The sequence below is a fragment of the Molossus molossus genome, unplaced genomic scaffold, assembly GCF_014108415.1.
Source record: "Molossus molossus isolate mMolMol1 unplaced genomic scaffold, mMolMol1.p scaffold_m16_p_1, whole genome shotgun sequence".
NCBI lineage: Eukaryota > Metazoa > Chordata > Mammalia > Chiroptera > Molossidae > Molossus > Molossus molossus.
In genome coordinates, this window is record NW_023425344.1 from 101,132,099 (window position 1) to 101,151,194 (window position 19,096).

The following is a 19,096-nucleotide window of genomic DNA, read 5'->3' on the forward strand; positions in this document are numbered from 1 at the left end:
ATTTATTGACTAAACTGTCTTTATTCCATTGTATATTCTTGCCACTGTCAAATATTAATCGACCATATTGTCTTGGGTTGATTTCTGGGTTCTCTGTTCTGTTCCATTGCTCTATATGCCTGTCTGTGTGCTAGTACCAGGCTGTTTTGATTACAATGGATTTGTAGTATAACCTGATATCAGCATTGTGATCCCTCCAACTTTGTTCCTCTATTTCAAGATTGCTGTGGCTACTTGGGGTCGTTTTTGTTCCATATAAACTTTTGGAGTATTTGATCTAGATCTGTAAAATATGCAGTTGGTATTTTAATGGGGACTGCATTGAATCTATAGATTGCTTTGGGTAGTATGGAAATTTTAATGATGTTGATTCTTCCAATCCATGTACATGGTATATTCTTCCACTTTTTTATATCTTCCTCTTTTTCTTTTTGCAATGTCCTGTAGTTTTCTGAGAACCAGTCTTTTACCTCCTTGGTTAAGTTTATTCGTAGGTATCTTAATTTTTTTTTTTGTCACAGTGGTAAATGGGATTGTATTTTAGTTTCTCTTTCAGAATGTTCATTATTGGTAGATAAAAATGCCATCTATTTCTTGATGTTAATTTTGTATCTGGTTACTTTGCCAAATTCATTTATTAAATCTAGTAGATTTTTTTGTGGTCCTTAGGGTTTTTCAATGTACAATATCGTGTCATTGGTGAATAATGACCATTTCACTTCCTCTTTTCCCGTTTGGATGCCTTTTATTGTTTCTTTTTGTCTGATCGATGTGGCTAAGACTTCCAGTACTATTTGAATGAGAGTGGTGAAAGCAGACATCCTGTCCTGTTCCTGTTCTCAAGGGAAATGCTTGTAGTCTTTGCCCATTGAGTGTGATACTGGCTGTAGGTTTGTCATATGTGGCCTTTATTATGTTGAGGTATGATCCTTCTATTCCCACCTTGCTGAGAGTTTTTATCAGAAACGGGTGCTGGATTTTGTCAAATGCATTTTCAGCATCTATTGATATGGTCATATGATTTTTATCTTTCTTTTTTTTTTGTGTGGCACATAACATTTATTAATTTGTGAATATTGTACCATCCATGAATCCTGGGGATAAATCCCACTTGGACACGATGAATAACTTTTCTGATATATTGCTGAATCAATTTGCTAATATTTTGTTGAGGATTTTTAAAAATCTTTCTTGTTGAAAGTATTACAAATGTCCCCCCCCACACTTTCCTCCAATTGACCCCCTCCTCCCCACTCTCACCCGCCTCCTGCTTCTCCAAACTATTGTCTATGTCCATTGGTTGTACATATATGCATATAAGTTGTTTGGTTTATCTCTTCCCAACCCCTCATCCCGTTTTCCTCTGAGATCTGTCAGTCTGTTCCCTACTCCCATGTCTCTGGATCTATTTTGATCCACGGTTTATTTTGTTCATGATATTCCATAAATAAGTGAGATAATGTGGTACTTGTCTTTGATTGGCTTATTTTGCTCAACATAATACTCTCCATATAGTCTCAAAGGGTAAAAGATCTTTCATTCTTACAGCTGCCCAGTATTCCATTGTGTAAATGTACCACAGCTTTTTTTTAATCTATTCATCTACTGATGGACACTTGGGTTGTTTCCAGATCTTAGCTATTGTAAATAGTGCTGCTTTGAACATAGGGGTGCATATATTTTTCTTGATTGGTGTTTCAGGCTTCTTAGGATATATTCCTAGAAGTGGAATCACTGAGTCAAATGGCAATTCCATTTTTAATTTTTTGAGAAAACATCATATTGTTTTGTTTTCCAGAGTGGCTGCACCAGTCTGCATTCCCACCAGCAGTGTACTAGAGTACACTTTTCTCCACATTTTGGCCATCACTTGTTGTTTGAAGATTTGTTGATGTGTCTTGGTGTGAGCCTCTTTGGGTTCTTCTTGCTTGGGACTCTGTACTTCCTGAACTTTTGTGACTTTTTTCTTCAACATGTTAGGGAAGTTTTCTGTCACTATTTCTTCAAACAGGTTCTTTAACCCTTGCCTACTTTCTTTTTCTTTTGGTACTCCTTTGATGTGGATGTTGTTGTTTCATGTTGTCTCACAGCTCTCTTAAACTGTCTTCCCATTTTTTTTGTCTTTTTTCTTTTTAGTTCTCTGAGTGATGCTTTCTACCCTGTCTTCCAATTCATTGATCCAGTCCTCAGCTTCTTCTAATCTGCTGTTTATTCCTTCCAGTGTATTCTTTATTTCTGCTTTGTCATTCTTGATTGCTATTGGTTGTTTTTTCATTGTTTCTATATCTTTTCTAATGCTGTTGAGCATTCTTATAATCATTACTCTGAACTGTATATCTGATAGCTTGCTAATCTCCATTTCATTTAGCCCTTCTTCTGGACAATTCTCTTGTTCTTTCATTTGGAGTTTGTTTCTTTGTGTCACCGTTTTTGCTGCCTATTTGGGTTTGTTTCAATGTATTAGGTAGATCTTCTATGACTCCCAGTCTAAATAAGGTGATATTTTGTTGTAGGTGACCTGTGAGACCCAGCAGCACAGTCTCTCTGACCACCAGACCTGGGTACTCTAATAATGTTTCTGGTACATGTGTAGGCCCTATTCTTGTAATGGAGTCTTGATTGCTATTGGCTCACTTTTGCATGGACTCAACTCTCAGTTTGGCTAACAGTGATGCTTACCCTTCAACACAGAAAGCAGGCTGCTGTGTAGTTGCTTTGAAGTGCAGTTCACCTCATCAATGTTTGGAGCCTGCCAAAATGTCCCTGTGAATATCAACAATCCACAGTTTGTGGCTCACTCTGCTGAGGCTGGATATGTATGGACCAGACCGAGATGAACTCCAAGGTCTGGTTTTACTCTCCCAGGGAAGGGTCACAGGCCAGACAAAGATTCAAAGCACCCAGAGATCTGTTTCTGCCTGCAGGCTATCTGTTAGACTCAATCACTTAATGAGCCTCAGGTCCTAGTCCTCTGCTAGACTTAAACTCCACCTGGCAGGCTGGCTGGAGTGAGAGCAATTCCAATGGGAGGGGCAATTGCTTCCCCCCAGGCTACTGTTGCTTTGATAGGAAAATTCTGCTTGTGAAAGACAGCTTCTTCATCTTGGAGAAATGACTCAGCACAGGGCTCCTGGTGTCTGCCTTCCCAGCCTGTTACCCAGAGCCCCAAATCCCAGACTCTCCTCACATAGCTCTAGTCCACTCAGGCCTCCCTCTGCCAGAGCCCAAGGTGAGTGGCTGTGGATGAATTTAGTGTACTGATCCTTCAAAAGGGTGCTGGTGTTTCCAGCCATCTACTCCTGCCAGACAGAACCTCTGATGTTTTTCACAGTTAGGTGTTATGTGGGTGCCTTTCCCAGTTCTACCACTCTGGGCTGGGGCACCCAGCTTGGGGTTTAGACCTCAGACTTCTCAGGGGGGACCTCCTGCAGTTCAGATATTCCTCTGGAACTTCAGCTGCTGCCTGTGTGAGCCCAGCCAGAACACTTGTGCCTCTGCACTTCCTACCAGACTCAATATGGGCTCCTCTTTACATCCTTGGTTATAAGGGTTCTCTCCAGCTGGTCTTCAGTTGGTTATTCTGGCTGATTTTTTTATATTTTAATTGCAAATGCAATTTTGTCCTGGAGAAATGGCAATTTCATTCAATCTACTGCCATCTTTTTCTCCCAGTTCTTTTTCTTTTTTAACTCTCTTTCTTTTCTTTCAATTTATAACCTCACCACCCCACCATCTGCAACCAAGAACATCCCTGCCGCCAGGTGGTTTTTCTGGTAGTGAAGGGATGAGGCAAGAAGGAGGATCCAAGTCAGGAGACTGTTGACTCTGATAATATGGCATGTTGTAGTCACCAACATTTTTGTCTCCAAAAATGAGGAGAGTGTCTGCCCTCAGCCTGGGTCCTTGCATATGGGAATTCCAGGCTTCCCAGGGGCTAGAAAAATAGCTACATCTGCAATTGCTACATGGTATTAGTACCTACACTTACTAAGCTCTCAGATCTAAGCAGACCCTGTTCTATGCACTTTACATATATTAATTTCTAGAGTTCTCACTTTGACCCCATGAGGTAGCTTATCATCACACTTTTTACAAAGATAAGAGGAGGAAAGCAGAGAGGTTAAGTAACTTTCCCAAGGTCACACAGACAACGAGTGGCACTGCACTCTGTTCTAGGCTCTGTGTGTCTTTGGGAGGGTCTTGTCTGACCTGTGTGGCTCAGTGGTCCCCCAGCCTGAGGCCCACCTTGATGGGGCCACATGTCATGAGGGAAATGCACACAAAATAGAAGCCCACACACATTGCATCTCAGCTACTTATAGAAGGTGATTTGGGAATAAAATTACTAGATTTTTTGTTTTATTTTAAGGAATGCATCATCTTGAAAGTGGAGTGGCTCAGTTGGTTGAGCGTCATCCCATATACCAAGAGGTCGCTGTTTAGATTCTAGTCAGGGCACATGCCCAGGTTGCAGGTTCCATCCCGAGTAGGATGCAGGAGGCAGCCAATTCATGTTTCTCTCTCACATCAGTGTTTCTCTCTCCCTCTCTATCTGAAATCAATAAAAACATTTTAAAAATAAAATAAAGCCCTGGCTGGTTTTGTTAAGTGCTTAGAGCGTCAGCCTGCGGTACAGAGAGCCGGGTTTGATTCACGCTAAGGGCACATACCTCGGTTGCAGTTTGTCCCTGGCCCAGGTTAGGGTTATGTGGGTGGTAACCATTTGATGTGTGTCTCTCACATCGATGTTTCTCTCTCTCTCTCTTCCTCCCTCTATTCCTCTCTATCTGAAGATGAATGCAAAAAAGTGTCTTTGGGTGGGGATAAAAATTAAAAATAAAATAAAAGTGTGAAAAGCATTGTCAGTAGCATCTTGGAAGAGGAAGAGAGAAAATTTACTAAAAGACCTAGGGAAAGAATTAAAACTAGGTTGCCATTGAAAATTTTTAAATGTACCTCAAATTTTTCTGATGTAAAAATGTTTTGCATGGCATGCTTCACTCTTACAAATTTTGGACACATGAATAGTCACAGATATGGCTGTAAATACTTCCAAATACTGATAAATTAATGACACAGTGGGACATACACTGCTCGAGATCATTAATGCAGTCTTTATCACACTTGACTGTTATCTTTACCAATAGCCACAATCCTTGGGGGTTTTAGGTGCCACATGCAGAACATTCACCAAGATACAAAACAGAAAATGCTTCACCCCACAGAAAGGCAAGACTTGGTTGATATTTTCAGGTTTATCCTTAAGCCATGCTGCATATAATTTTTCTGTAAATGAAAGCATCTAGGTCATATCATCATGTTTTGAAAGGAAAAGCTAACTATAAATTGCCAATAATAGAGAACTGATTAAATGATGGTGCAAAATATCCATATGAAAGATGCTTGGAGCCACAAAAATGACCTAGGAGGGATTCCATATAATAGAGAGAAAAGCATCTTACAATATCCATGGACACCACCTTCTCAGGAACGTTGTCTGTGTTCTTATCTCTATTTCCCACTCACTTCTGAAGGTGCTCTGTTTGGCTTCCACTCCGTGTTCCTCCAGAGATAAAGTGACTTCTGTTTGGTTAAAGACAACGGTCATTTTTCAGTTCTCACGTTGAGAACATTCAACACTGTTATCATATTTTATTGATTAATTCATTAACATTTTCTCTTTGGAGTGGGGGATGCTGCTTTAAATGTTCAGAAACATTTTTGGACATAACATGCAGTTGTTCATGCAATTATATATTACGTCATGGTTATATTACAAATACAATGTGAGTCTTCACTTCTTCAAGTTGAGAATCTAAAGATTAAGAATCTAAGATGTGCAGAGAATTCCAGGACAGTTGACTGTCCACTACCCAAGCCCATACAGAGTCTTGTTCCTTAGCTTAGAGTTTGCAATATACCTTTTTGACTCATCAAAGAAAGTCATGAACTCTTTATATTTCTTGTTTGTTTTGAAGTCTTATTTTTCTTTATTGTCTTAAGTATTGATGGAAGTTAAACAGCTTCTCTTGAATTTCAGTTAAAAGCATTTTATAGGTAGGCATCTGGTCCCTAAAAGATAATTCTTCATGATGCATAAATCTGCCATATCATTTTCTTTCTACTTTGAAAATTACAATCAGAGTTTTAGCAATGTCTGATGTTATTAACTACATGTTCTGGTCTGTGAATGGCAGTCTTCTTCAGATAATAAATTTATATCTTTTTAAAAGCTTTTTAAATGATGATTTGGGATCCAAATTTAAATTAAATTGAACTACGCCCTGGCTGGTTTGGCTCAGCGATTAGAGCATCAGCCCGCAGACCAGACATTCCCAGGTTCAGTTTCCGCTAATGGCATGTACCTCAGCTGCAGTTTGTCCCCGGCCCTGGTTGGGGTCGTGTGGGCGGCAACCAGTCGATGTGTCTCTCTCACATCAATGTTTCTCTCTCTCTTCCTCCCACAATATCTAAGATAAATGCAAAAATGTCCTCAGGTGAGGATAAAAAAATAACAATAATAATAATAAATTAAATTGAACTACGTATTCTACTACCAATACAGATAGCTCAACTTAACTGACAATTACATGAATAGACACCTTTTCTGCTCTACTGAGCTTGTACATAAAAACTGCATCATAGCCCAGCCGGTGTGGTTCAGTGGTTGGGTCTCGACCCATGCACCAAGGGGTCGCCGGTTCTATTTCTGGTCAGGGCACATGCCCAGGCTATGGGCCAAATCCCCAATGGGGGACATGTAGGAGGTGGCCAGTTGATATTCTCTCTCATTGATGTTTCTATCTTTCATCCCTTCTCCCTTCCTCTCTCTCTAAAATCAATAAAGAAAAAAAATTAAAAATAAAAACTACGTCACAGTTGGTGGTAGCCAAATTTCATGTTCTGCTGGATGAACCATGATTTCAAAAGCATTAAAATGTAAAAATGTGTTTTTGAATCAAAGAAATAAGTTGCCTTTGTTTTTCCTTTTAGTTTCAGTGGGGTTTTTTACGTTCTTCAGCTAACTATAGATTTATTTTGCAATTAGAAACCATTTAAAATGGACCATCGGGCCTAGAGCAGCATTAAAGTAGACTTAGCACTTCAGGGCCTGCATGTCACGGTAGTTTCAGCTCCTGGGAGCTGTGCTTTCTACGCAAGGCCTGGAACCAGTGCTGTACCTACTGCCGATTCCCGCGCCTCAATGGACATGCCTGGTTCTTGTTACCCCAGTGGTGGCCAAGGTCATGATTCTTAATTCTTCGGAATCTTTGGTAGATATCCCCACTGCACTCTTGGAAGTTAAAAAGCCATTTGATATAATATTCTCATGCTTGGATATTTTAGAATTTTTGCAATCACAGAGGGAAATCTTCCTTAACACCACAGCACATTGGTCTGGTCTTCACTACCAAAACAAAAAGAAAAATTGAAGCCAAAGTGTCTTAGCCTCCTCCCCTTTATCCTTTTCCACTTTCAACTTGGAGTTTGGGAGAGGAAAAGACTAATATTTTTATTTTTATTTTTATTTTTATTTTTTTAATCCTCACCTGAGGATACTTTTCCATTGATTTTCAGATAGAGTGAGAGGGACAGGGAACGAGAGAGAAAGAGAAACATCAATGTGAGAGAGATGCACTGACTGGAACCAGGGGATAAAACCACAACTGAAATACACGCCCCTGATCAAATCGAACCTGCGACGCTTCAGTCCGCGGGCCTGCCCTCTAACTGCTGAGCCACACTGGCCAGGACAAGACTAATATTTTTATTTTCTTTCTTTTTTTTAAATCTTCACCTGAGGATATTTTTCCATTTATCTTCAGATAGAGTGGGAGGGAGGGAGAAAGAGGAAGGGAAAGAAACATCAACATGAGAGAGACACATCGACTGGTTGCCTCCCGACGACCCCAACCAGAGCCGGGGACCAACTGCAACCGAGGTATGTGCATTTGACCAGAATTGAACCAGCAACTCTTTGGTCTGTGGGCCGACGCTCCAATCAGTGAGCCACATCAGCCACGTTAATATTTTTAAATGAGCTTTCAAAGTCTTATGATTACCAGACAATTTCCATTTCAACCTCTTCATTAAGCAAGACATCTAGACCCAGGCATAGACTTTCCTCTTCTTTTCCACTTTGACAAGGGGTGGATCTCAAAGTCATGGCCAGATATGGACCTTACATCGTTTTCATGAAAATTAGATGAGATAATATATCAGCAGTGCACAGGAGATATCATATATATATATACATATATATATCTCATATCGTATATATATCATATAGCATATCTATATATATATATATATAGAGAGAGAGAGAGAGAGAGTTTGTTTACATTGTTTTTGCCTGCCTTTACTTTTCATTCTCCCCTCTTCCTCTTTCTTTTTCATTTTGTTTTGCTGTGTTGTGCTTTTTAAAACTCAGGTCTATTGACTTAAAAGATTGGTTCTTGCCCTGGCTGGTTTTGCTCAGTGGTTAGAGCGTCAGCCTGTGGACCATAGAGTCCCGGGTTCGGGTCCTGTTGGGGGCATGTACCTCAGTTGCAGTTTGTCCCTGGCCTGGTTGGGGTCGTGTGGGTGGCAGCCAGTCGATGTGTCTCTCTCACATCAATTGTTTCTCTCTCTCTCTCTCTCTTCCCCCTCTCTCTCCCTCCTGCTCTATCTGAAGATAAATGCAAAACTATCCTAAGGTGAGGACAAAAAAAAAAAAAAAGATTGGTTCTTTTTTCCTCAACTTTTTATTTTGAAGTTTCCGAACTTCAACAACAAAAGTCAGAAGAGTGCAATGGACACCCTTATTGCCTTCCTCCAGATTTACTAATTGTTTACATTTTATCACATTTGCTCTCTTTTTTCACCACTTATCTGTTAAGAACAAACATTCTTTTATACAACCACAGTACAATTTTCACACTCAGGAAATAGAATGAATTTAACGCATTTTGGCAGTGGCGTTACGGAGGTGAAGCCATGTCCTCAGTTTACCACATCAGGGGCACATGATGTCAGAATATCTCCTCAATGATGATTCTAAGTTTGATCGTTTGATTCAAGTGTGTCCACCAGGTTTTTCTATTTAAAATATTCCCTTTGAAAGTATTAAGCAATGTTTCTTTGTGTCACATACTGTTTCACTTCTGAATTTTGTTGAGCATTTTGGATCATATTCAACCATCTCACCTCTCATTTACCCCGGAGCTTGACTTAGCAGAGGTGGAGGGATGAGACTAAGTAAATATCACCCCCCAACTGTCTTTCACCCATTGGTGTCAATATCTATTGTTTATTCTTGCTACCCCTGTGGTGGTTGTAGAATAATTTGTGTATTTTTTAATCTATCTCCTCATCTCTTCATTTCTCCTCCATTGCTATACCATAAGGCATTCATTTATTCAAAATGAAAAGTATTCAATACTTTTGAAGGTCTTCCATGACCAAGGCAGGCACCATGCTCAGCACTAGGAATACAAAGGTGTCCCCTGCCCTTGTGAAGCTTAGGTGAATATATTTTATTTTATTTTATTTTATTTTATTTTATTTTATTTTATTTTATTTTATTATTATTCATCTATTCACTCAGTGTCTATCATGTATCTGCATTGCTCCACTTTCTGGGATTGCAGCACTGAACAGAACAGTCAAACCCCTGTTCTATGGGGCTTACATTCTAGTTGGTAAGTGAGGAGAGAATATAAACAGGGAAAACCAGGGTGTTGGAAAGAGCAGATTTTGAAATAGGTCAGGGTAGGCCTCAGTAGCAAGGTAACATTTAAGCAAAGACCTGAAGGCAGTGTGAGAGCAAGCCGCTTAGGGAAGTGGGAAACAGGTGTTCCAGACAAAGAGAAGAGCAGGTGCAAGTGCACGCTGACCTAGGAACTGCTGGGGAGCCCATGTGAGCAAAATCAAAGGCGATAAAGCAGAGAGGCCGGGCAGGGTGGTGCTAAGTAGCAGTTGAGTATGCGATATAAGAGAGAAGATTGGGTTAGAGATACACTTTGGGAGTTGGCAGCATGTAGATGGTATTTAAAGCTTGAGATCACCTAGGCAGTGGTGTAGGTGGAGTCCAGGGGGAAACGTAGGGGATTGGGGAGATGAGAGGAACAACAGGGTAGCCGAGGTAGCTGCAAGGAGAGGCCAGTGAGGGAGGCAGGGATGGAGCTGGATGCCTGGGGCCTAGGTCTTCTACATTTGGGGGGAGACTTTCTTTTTAAAATATATGAATTTATGAATAAAAAATAAAGAACTAAAATAATATTTATTTACAGTGAGAAAGACAATGACAACAAATTACTAATTCTTTAAAATGCATACTACAAACATCACAAAATCCAAAAAGTAACACATTTTTATTATTGCTAATTAAATGCCTGATATGCTCTTTTGCACATTTTCGGCTGCATTTCCTTGGATCCACTCTCCGTTTGAGGATGAATTTGAAATATACAGTTTTCTGTAGAGGAAGTAGATGTGGTTGTTCAAAAATAATTTGATTATTGATAGTTCAGAAAAAGTTGAGTTCAATCTCACAGCTCTCTATGGTAAGGCCTCATCTGTGACTTCCTCTGTGGTTTCTTACTCTGGCGGTGTTTCTTGCTCAGGAGCAAGACCTCAGAGAACTTAAGCGTTTTTTTCTCACTAGATATGGCATGACACCCTACGGCTCCCCAGGGCCCAAAAGTAGCTGTCAGCTCAGCCAGGACCACACCTTCTTCAGTTTCTGCCCTCTCCCAATTGCTGGCTAGTCATGGGGGTGATGTAAGGTGGCCAGAAAGAAGCCTGGGTTGAGGTGACCTCATGCAAGGAGCAGAGCACAACAGTATCTCCTCCAGATGTCTCCCTGGAATAAGAGATGGAGTCCACAGTCCTTGAGATCTACCATGGATCCAGCTCTTGCTGGAGTCCAGGTGCAGTGGAGGTCGTGCTGGCAGCCCACTGGCCTCCCTCCCGTCCCTAGGAACCCTGCCAGGAAGGCTCCCGGCAGGAGGACAGTGTTCCATGCCACTGCTGGTGCCAGAAGAGAAATGCAGTCTTGGAAGAGGCCTGCAGGTGAGGAGCCCTGAAGCTTCAAGGTCAATTGGCCTCTGTTAGGAGGAAAAGCAGGAAAGAAGGCTTTCGTGAAAGCCAGGTGAACAAGGATTTCCAACAGAGAGTGATCCATGAGTGGTGTTAAATTCTGTTTATGATTCTAAGAATCAACCATTGAGTTAGCAAAATGAAGGTCATTGGTAATCTTGACACAGTCTGGTGACATGGTGGGAACAAAAGTCCAATGGGGTATATCCTAGTCAGTTAGGGTTGCTGTTACAAAAATACCATAAATGGGGTGCCTTAAACAACAGACATGTATTTCTCACGGTTCCGGAATCTGTGAAGTCCAAGATCAAGGTGCAGGCAGATCCTGTCTGGGGAGGACCTGTTTCCTGGTCGGCAGGCTGTCTTCTTGTGTCTCACATGATGGGCAGGAAGAGAGAAGAAGCAGGTGCTCTCGTGTCTCTTCTCTTAAGGGCATTAATCCCAGCATGAAGGCTCCACCCTCATGACCTAATTAGCTCCCAAACACTCCATCTACAAATACTATCAAATTGGGCTTTCAACATATGAATTTGGGGTGAGGGACACCCAGACATCCCGCCACAGCAGTGTACATTCAAGAGAAAAGAGAATTGAGTAGAAAACAGTATGAAAATGAATGCCCACAGTTTTTATTTACAAACAAGTGAATAATATTTTTCTATTTTCAACTCTTCAAAAAACCCTAAATTACATTGGCACTTCGGTTTCATGTCACAGTAGATCCTAAATACAAAAGCAGTTCCCCATTTCTTACATAGATGCTCAAAACAGAGTAAAAAGGGAACTTAAAATCTCATTTCTTTTCAGCCCATGTATATCCAAGTGAAACTAGTCTACCATTTGTCTCCCAGAGATACAGAAAAGCCATCTGGACAAATGGAAGTGAGAATATTGTGTTCATATGAGCTGACCTTTTTTCCCTGTGTCACATGCTATTTACTCGTGTCCTGCTGAACATTTTTTGGGTCTTTTACAGCCATGTCACTTCTCCCATGGTCTGGAGCTTGACTTAGGAGAGTTTGTTAGTCTGCCCCACTCCACCCTGCATTCATTCCAAAGCAAAGCAATTCGGAAATAAGTGAATTTGATAATCAAATCAGACTTTTAAAAAATATGGTAGCCCATTCCATGTTTTATGTGTGTGTGTGTGTGTCAGTTTCTACACTGTAACAAATTCTAAAGCTTTTCAAAGCTCTCCCTTAATGGTTTTTAAATTATTGAAATTAATTATGTCATTTTATGATTAATTTTTTATTTTAAAATGTTTTTCCTCTAACTTTTGCTATCACAGTATTTTTTTTTTTTTTTTTTTGTGGTACTTGCCCCTAGCGGGAACTGAACCCGGGACTCTCTGGTCCACAGACCAACGCTCAACCACTGAGCCAAACTGGCCTGGGAGCTATCACAGTATTGCTTAACAAAGAACCCAGTTGTTTTGGCCAATCCTTTTGGGTGACCATACACATAATATCCGTAGCGTCCACTAACTGTTTGTTAGTCTATTTCTTAAAATTTTCACTGGTCTCTGATGTACTGAACAAAGGCAGTTAAGTTGACCCAAGAGATTTCTTCATCTTACTTCTTCGTTGAGTATTATTTGATATTATGTGTAATTTCAGAGGTGCTTCTGTTTCCTGTTTTATGTTACACAGAAGCTTTAGCTTCCTCCCTTTCCCCCAAATATTGCAAGAACCTTTAACCATGTGCTGTGTTGTTGTGTGAACCACTTCCTCTTGATAAGTGCCTTCAGTGCATTTTGAAGAAAGAAAAAAAAAAACGACACTGAAGGAATCAGGTAAAATTCAATATTGTCATTTATTTTCCAGTCACACTGGACTCGAGCTACTTCATAGTTTCCACCAATATTTGCGATCATCTGGATGCTGCACAACACATTCCATACTATGTGTGATCCTGATCAGAAACAGATTTTTAAATTTTTCTCATCTTTTGTATCTGTAGTTTTAAGGTGTGGGCTGACTTTTTTCCTTCAAAAAACGTGACTATTTTTTAAATTTAAAAATACCAAAGCAAGTCTGGCCGGTGTGGGTCAATGGTTGAACGTCAACCCATGCACCAAGAGGTCACCAGTTGATTCCTGGTCAGGGCACATGCCCAGGTTGTGGGCCCAATCCCCAGTAGGGGGCATGCAGGAGGCGGCCAGTTGATGTTCTCTCTCGTTGATGGTTTTTTTCTCTCTCTCTCTCTCTAAAATCAATAAAGAAAAAAATAATTTAAAAAATAAGTAAATAAAGTGGTTGGTTTTGGGGTTTTTGTTTTTTTTAAATACCAAAGCAAATTGATACCGACAGAGCCTCAGATTTTTCAACCTTTTTTCTCATCTGGTTATATTTTCGCTTGGGCAATCTAGCTAGAGACTCAAACCACTGTTCAGCTGAACTGAAAATACACAATAAGATGTAGAATTTTAAAATTAACAGTCTCTGGTTTGGCTCAGCAGTAGAGCATTGGCCTGCGTACCAATGAGTCTTGGGTTCAATTCCAGCCAAGGGCACAGACCTCGGTTGTGGTTCATCCCCAACCCTTACAATCAATGTGTCCCTTTCATGTTAATGTTTCTCTCTCTCTCTCTCTCTCTCTCTCTCTCTCTCTCTCTCTCTCTCTCCTTTTCTCTCCCTCCCACTCTATCTGAAGATAAATAGAAAAATATCCTCAGTGAGGATTTAAAAAAATAAAATTAACTGTCTCAATGCAAGGATGCAAACATTTTTATTTAATCATCTTTAAAATGGAAAGGTGTGTGGTATGTAGATAGTCTCTTAAATAGTTCATCCTTAGCACACTGATGAAGAGAAATACAGCTGTGGAAAACCCACAGAGACAAATCTTCCAGAGGTTTGTTTAGGCCTAGAACAGTATCTAGATCAATAAATATTTATTGACCGACTTAAATTGTGTAACTTGAGGCAAGTTACTTAATCTCCGGGTGCCTTCGTTTCCTCATCTGTAAGATGGAAATAGATCTGACCTATCTATCTAGGGTGGTTGTAAGGATGGATTTAATCAGCAATACATGGAAAGCACAAGGACAGGGCCTGGCACAGAGTGAGAACACCTAATAGTTCTTAGTTATTACTTTCATTATCAGGCAGATAGAGGATGGGAGAGTTCCTCTCTCTCAACCCACAGCCATGCTCAAAAGCAACAGAGAGGGCTGTTTTCTCCTTGGTAGATAGGTAGCAACTGTTCTGCTAGAATTTTGAAGATCGATTCTAACATCTCTGAACTTAATTGACTGATCATTTTATTGACCAGAAAGTCATTTTTATATATTCCTTGTTGTTTCATTTTTTACTAACAAGTATTCTGTTTTTTCCTTTAATTCTTTTTTAGTTTTAATATGGAACGCTTCATGAATTTGCGTATCATCCTTGCGCAGGGGTCATGCTAATCTTCTCTGTATCGTTCCAACTTTAGTATATGTGCTGCCGAACTGAGCACTTTCCTTTCATTCTTACTGCTCTAAAACTTTTATTCCATTATTGGCATCAGTACCTCAGTCTGAGTAAAGATTATGCATAACTCAGAGCACAGCTGAAAAGATGAGCTTTGCAACCATTCAGATGAGATCAGCCTTGAGTTCATAATATCCTAATCGGGTGCAACAAGAAAGCAGACTTTTGGCAAATGAACTCCTTATAAAAATTGAAATAACATGACTTTATTGCATTGATGCTGCCACTGAATGTGTCATTTCTGTAAAGCCAAGAATTGATAATCACAAGAGAAACATTTTAACCTTTTGATTTTATGGAAGTTGTTAGATGCTCTTTATAAAATCTGTATGAAAATTATTATTTTTTGCCTTGGCAGGTTGCTTAATGGTTAGCACATCTGCCCTCAGACCGAAAGGTCATGGGTTTGATTCTCTGTCAAAAGCAGGTACATGGGTTGCAGGTTTAATCCCCAGGACTCATGCGGAAGGCAATCAATCAATGTCTCTCTCACATAGATGTTTCTCTCTCTCTCTCTCCACCCCTTCCCTTCCACTCTCTCTAAAAATCAGTGGGAAAAATATCCTCAGGTGAAGATTAACTAAAAAAACTAGTCTTTTCAATTGTTTTATGAAAAATTTTTATGTTTATTATTACCTATTTTATTTAATATACAAATTTGTATGTTTTTTTTAATCCTCACCCAAGAATATTTTTTCATTTATCTTCAGACAGAGTTGGAGTGGGAGGGAGAGAGAGAGAGAGAGAGAAACTTTGATGTGAGAGAGACATTGGTTGCCTCCACTGGTTGCCTCCTGCACAACCCCAACCAGGGCCAGGGACTGAACCACAAGTGAGGTACGTACCCTTGACCAGAATCAAACCCTCAACTCTTTGGTCCACAAACTGATGCTCTAACCACTGAGAAAACCAGCCAGGGCCAAATCTGTGTTTTCATTAATAAAGCTTTTAATTTTAAATGCATGAAATAATTCCTTAATCAAATACTATTATATTTATAATTTAGTTCATAGTAAGGAAGTATAACATATAAAAGAGCAGTATTTTAACATGTTCATGTGAGTGTTCAATTTTGTTTTTACAAATTAGCAAATTTAAATATAAACACATGATTCAATAAATGGTGTTGGGAAAAGTAGAGAGATACATGCAAAAAATGAAACTAGACCACCTTCTTACAGCATATGAAATAAGAAACTCAAAGTAGATTAAAGACTTAAATGTTAAACTTGAAACCATAAAAATCCCAGAAGAAAACATAAGCAGTAAAGTCTCGGACATTTCTTGTAGCAATTATTTTTTCTGATATATCTCCTCAGGCAATGGAAACAAAAGAAAAAATAAACAAATGGGACTACATCAAACTAAAAAGGGTTTACACAGGAAAGGAAACAATCAACAAAATGAAAAGACAACTCACTGAATGGGAGATCATATTCGCCAATGACGCATCTGATGAGGGGTTAAAATCCAAAATTTATAAGGAACTCAAACAACTCTACACCAAAAAAACAACAATCCAGTTTAAAAATGGGCAAAGGACCTGAACAGACACTTCTGCAAAGAGGATATAACAAATAGTCAAGAGACATATAAAAAGATGTTCAACGTCACTAATCATCAGAGAAATGCAAATTAAAACCAAATGAGATATCACCTCACACCTGTGAGAATGGCTATCATCAATAAATCAACAAATAAGTGTTGGCGAGGATGTGGAGAAAAGGGAAAATCCTTGTGTACTGTTGGTGGGAATGCAGACTGGTGTAGCTACTATGGAAAACATTATGTAGTTTTCTAAAAAAATTAAAAATAGAACTGCCTTATGACCCACTTCTGCAACTATATCTGAAGAAATCTGAAACACTCATTTGAAAGATTATATGCACCCCTGTGTTCACTGCAGCACTATTTACAATAGCCAAGATTTGGAAGCAGCCCAAGTGTCCATCAGTAGATGAGTGGATAAAAAAGCTGTGGTACATTTGCACAAAATGGAGTACTACTCAGCCACTAAAAAAAAAAAAAAAAAAGGAAGGAAGGAATCAAGCCCAGGGAGATTAGATACATTATCAAGGTTGTTGTTGGGACCAGGATTTACTGATGTGGTTCCCAGATGCAATGGCCGGCAAATCTCTCTACTGATTATGAAGACACCATTGAAGTATTGACACAAGAGCTGGGTTTTGAATGATAAATAGGATTTTATGAAGGAGATGTGGACAAAAGAGGATATTATTTAAAGGAAATAGCATATGTAAAGACAAAGAGAATTTTTAAAGCCTGTCGGACAACCTCAAGGGCCCTGAATGGCAAGAGTTGAACCCTAAAAATTAGGTTCGAGAAATTAGGAAGGACTCGAAAGACATGCTAAGACCTGAACTGTCTCCACCTCATCTTCAACAGCTATGAAGTTTTAAACAGAAGGTTGAAACGTGCAAATTTGTATTTCAAATTCCCATTGATGGCGGTGAGGCTTGCTGGGGATCTGGGAGGCTGGAGCTGGAGGCTGACTGAGGGAAGAGGTCTAATCTATGGTTCACAGTGGGGACATAAAGGAGAGCACTCCACAGGACAAACCAGCAGGATTTTTGACTGATTGGATGGAAAATGGGAGGAGTCAAGGATTACACTAAGATTTCTAAACTGAACGAATAAATGAATAATGACCATTAGCCAAAGTAGGGCACATGGAAGGAGAATGTACTAGAGGGAGAATAATAATAAAAATGCCTGTTACATAATGAATGGACTCATTTTAGGCAAGCTACCCTGACAGATAAGTAAGGTCCATCCTGATCTAGGTCCCAGATCATGGCTGAAATTACTGCTCCAAAGAGCAATGACACCTGCATCCAAACTGAATTGAATATATGAAGCTGACTTTGCCATAGATACAAATACATATCCTGTTGCACAGAGTACTTAAGATAGATTTTTCCCCAGATTTATTGAGATATAATTGACATAATACTGTATAAGTTTGTGTACAACATAATGATGTGATATATTTAAATATTGCAAAATGATTACCACAATAAGTTCAGCTCACACACCCATTACCTTTTTTTTTTTTTTTTGGAATGTGCCCCTAGCGGGAACCAAACCCGGGACTCTCTGGTCCGCAGGCCGATGCTCCAACCACTGAGCCAAACCAGCCTAGGGCTAGTTACCACTTTTTGGTGGGGATAGATTTTTTAAATATGTATATATGAAATTTATATATGTGGAGAAGAGAACCTATTAAGGATGAACACTGAGGCTTATACATTTGAGCCTTAGGGAGATATTGAGCACTGGGGAGAATTTCCTTGGACATTCAGGAAATCTAAGGAAGGATTTCAGCCTCTCTCCTATCCACTCCCCACCCCCACCCCTCACCCCCCCAAAACTCAACAAAATCTGTCTGATAAAGTACTATTCTAGTTTTCTTTTACTCAACAGTTTGAAATTCTTCCCAGATCACAAAAGAAACTCAGAAATGACATACTCACAAAAAGATGTTAATTCCACCCAACATGATGTGCACATTGCTTGTTTTGCAATCCGTTACTTCACTAAGGCTGCCCCGCCCTGCCGTTAACCTGAATAACACTCAGCTCTGCTCTTGGGAGGGTGTTTCTCTCTCTCTCTCATCTTGATTTTGACCTTTAGAAAATACCACATATACAAATAGGCACACCCCTATTTTCTCATACTTGTGTGTGTGTGTGTACATTGTATATATTTGTGTGACTTGTTCTATGCATTCCAGAAATAAGGTTTTCTTGTGGGACAAGATGGATAAGTATATAAAATTATAATATTTACCAAGGATGCAAGTCTTTTAGACTCTGGGTGCCCTGGCCAGTTTGGCTCAGCAGTTAGAGCGTCAGCCTGCGGTCCAGAGAGACCTGGGTTCTCACTAAGGGCAAGTACCTCAGTTGCAGTTTGTCCCCGGCCCTGGTTGGGTCGTGGGGTGGCAGCCACTCGATGTGTCCCTTTCACACTGATGTTTCTCTCTCTCTCTCTCTCTCTCCCTCCCACTCTATTTGAACAAAAAAAAATGGAAAAAATGTCCTCGGGTGAGGATAAAATAAATAAATAAATAAACTGTGGTTCATTCAGTAGCAGATTTGCTTACTACTAGATTTACAGCATATTTTTTATTCTGACTGCTTTTAATAATTCCATATCAACAGACTCTGGGGGAAAGGAAGGAATGAAAGGGCAGGGGGAAAGATTTTTCCCAGATGAGCCTAGCAAGAGTTTCAGCGGAAGTCCTGAGAATGCTGTTTTTGAAACAGGCCCCTCTCACAGGCGCCCGAGAGGTGTTACAGGACAGCCCCGCGTCAGAGAGAGAGAGCTGTCCCCTCCTCGATCCTTGTCTTCTCATATATATGACTTTAAATGAGAAAACTGTAGAGGATTGCATTGTGAAAAAAACAATTTATTAAGGCAAGCAAATTTATTAAAGAAGCAAGCAAATCTGTACACCTGGCGTATGAAGTGCAGACGGATGGGGGTAATCTGAAGAGCAAGTTGGATGGGGGTCCCAGGCG

At 39.9% G+C, this 19,096-nt stretch overlaps 1 non-coding gene across 1 annotated transcript; it reads right to left on the reverse strand.

The window, feature by feature from the left end:
* Positions 1-14,434: 14,434 nt before the first annotated feature.
* Positions 14,435-14,541, reverse strand: LOC118621231. Its single transcript, XR_004957656.1, has one exon. It is a non-coding gene; the product is annotated as a U6 spliceosomal RNA (small nuclear RNA).
* Positions 14,542-19,096: the final 4,555 nt, after the last annotated feature.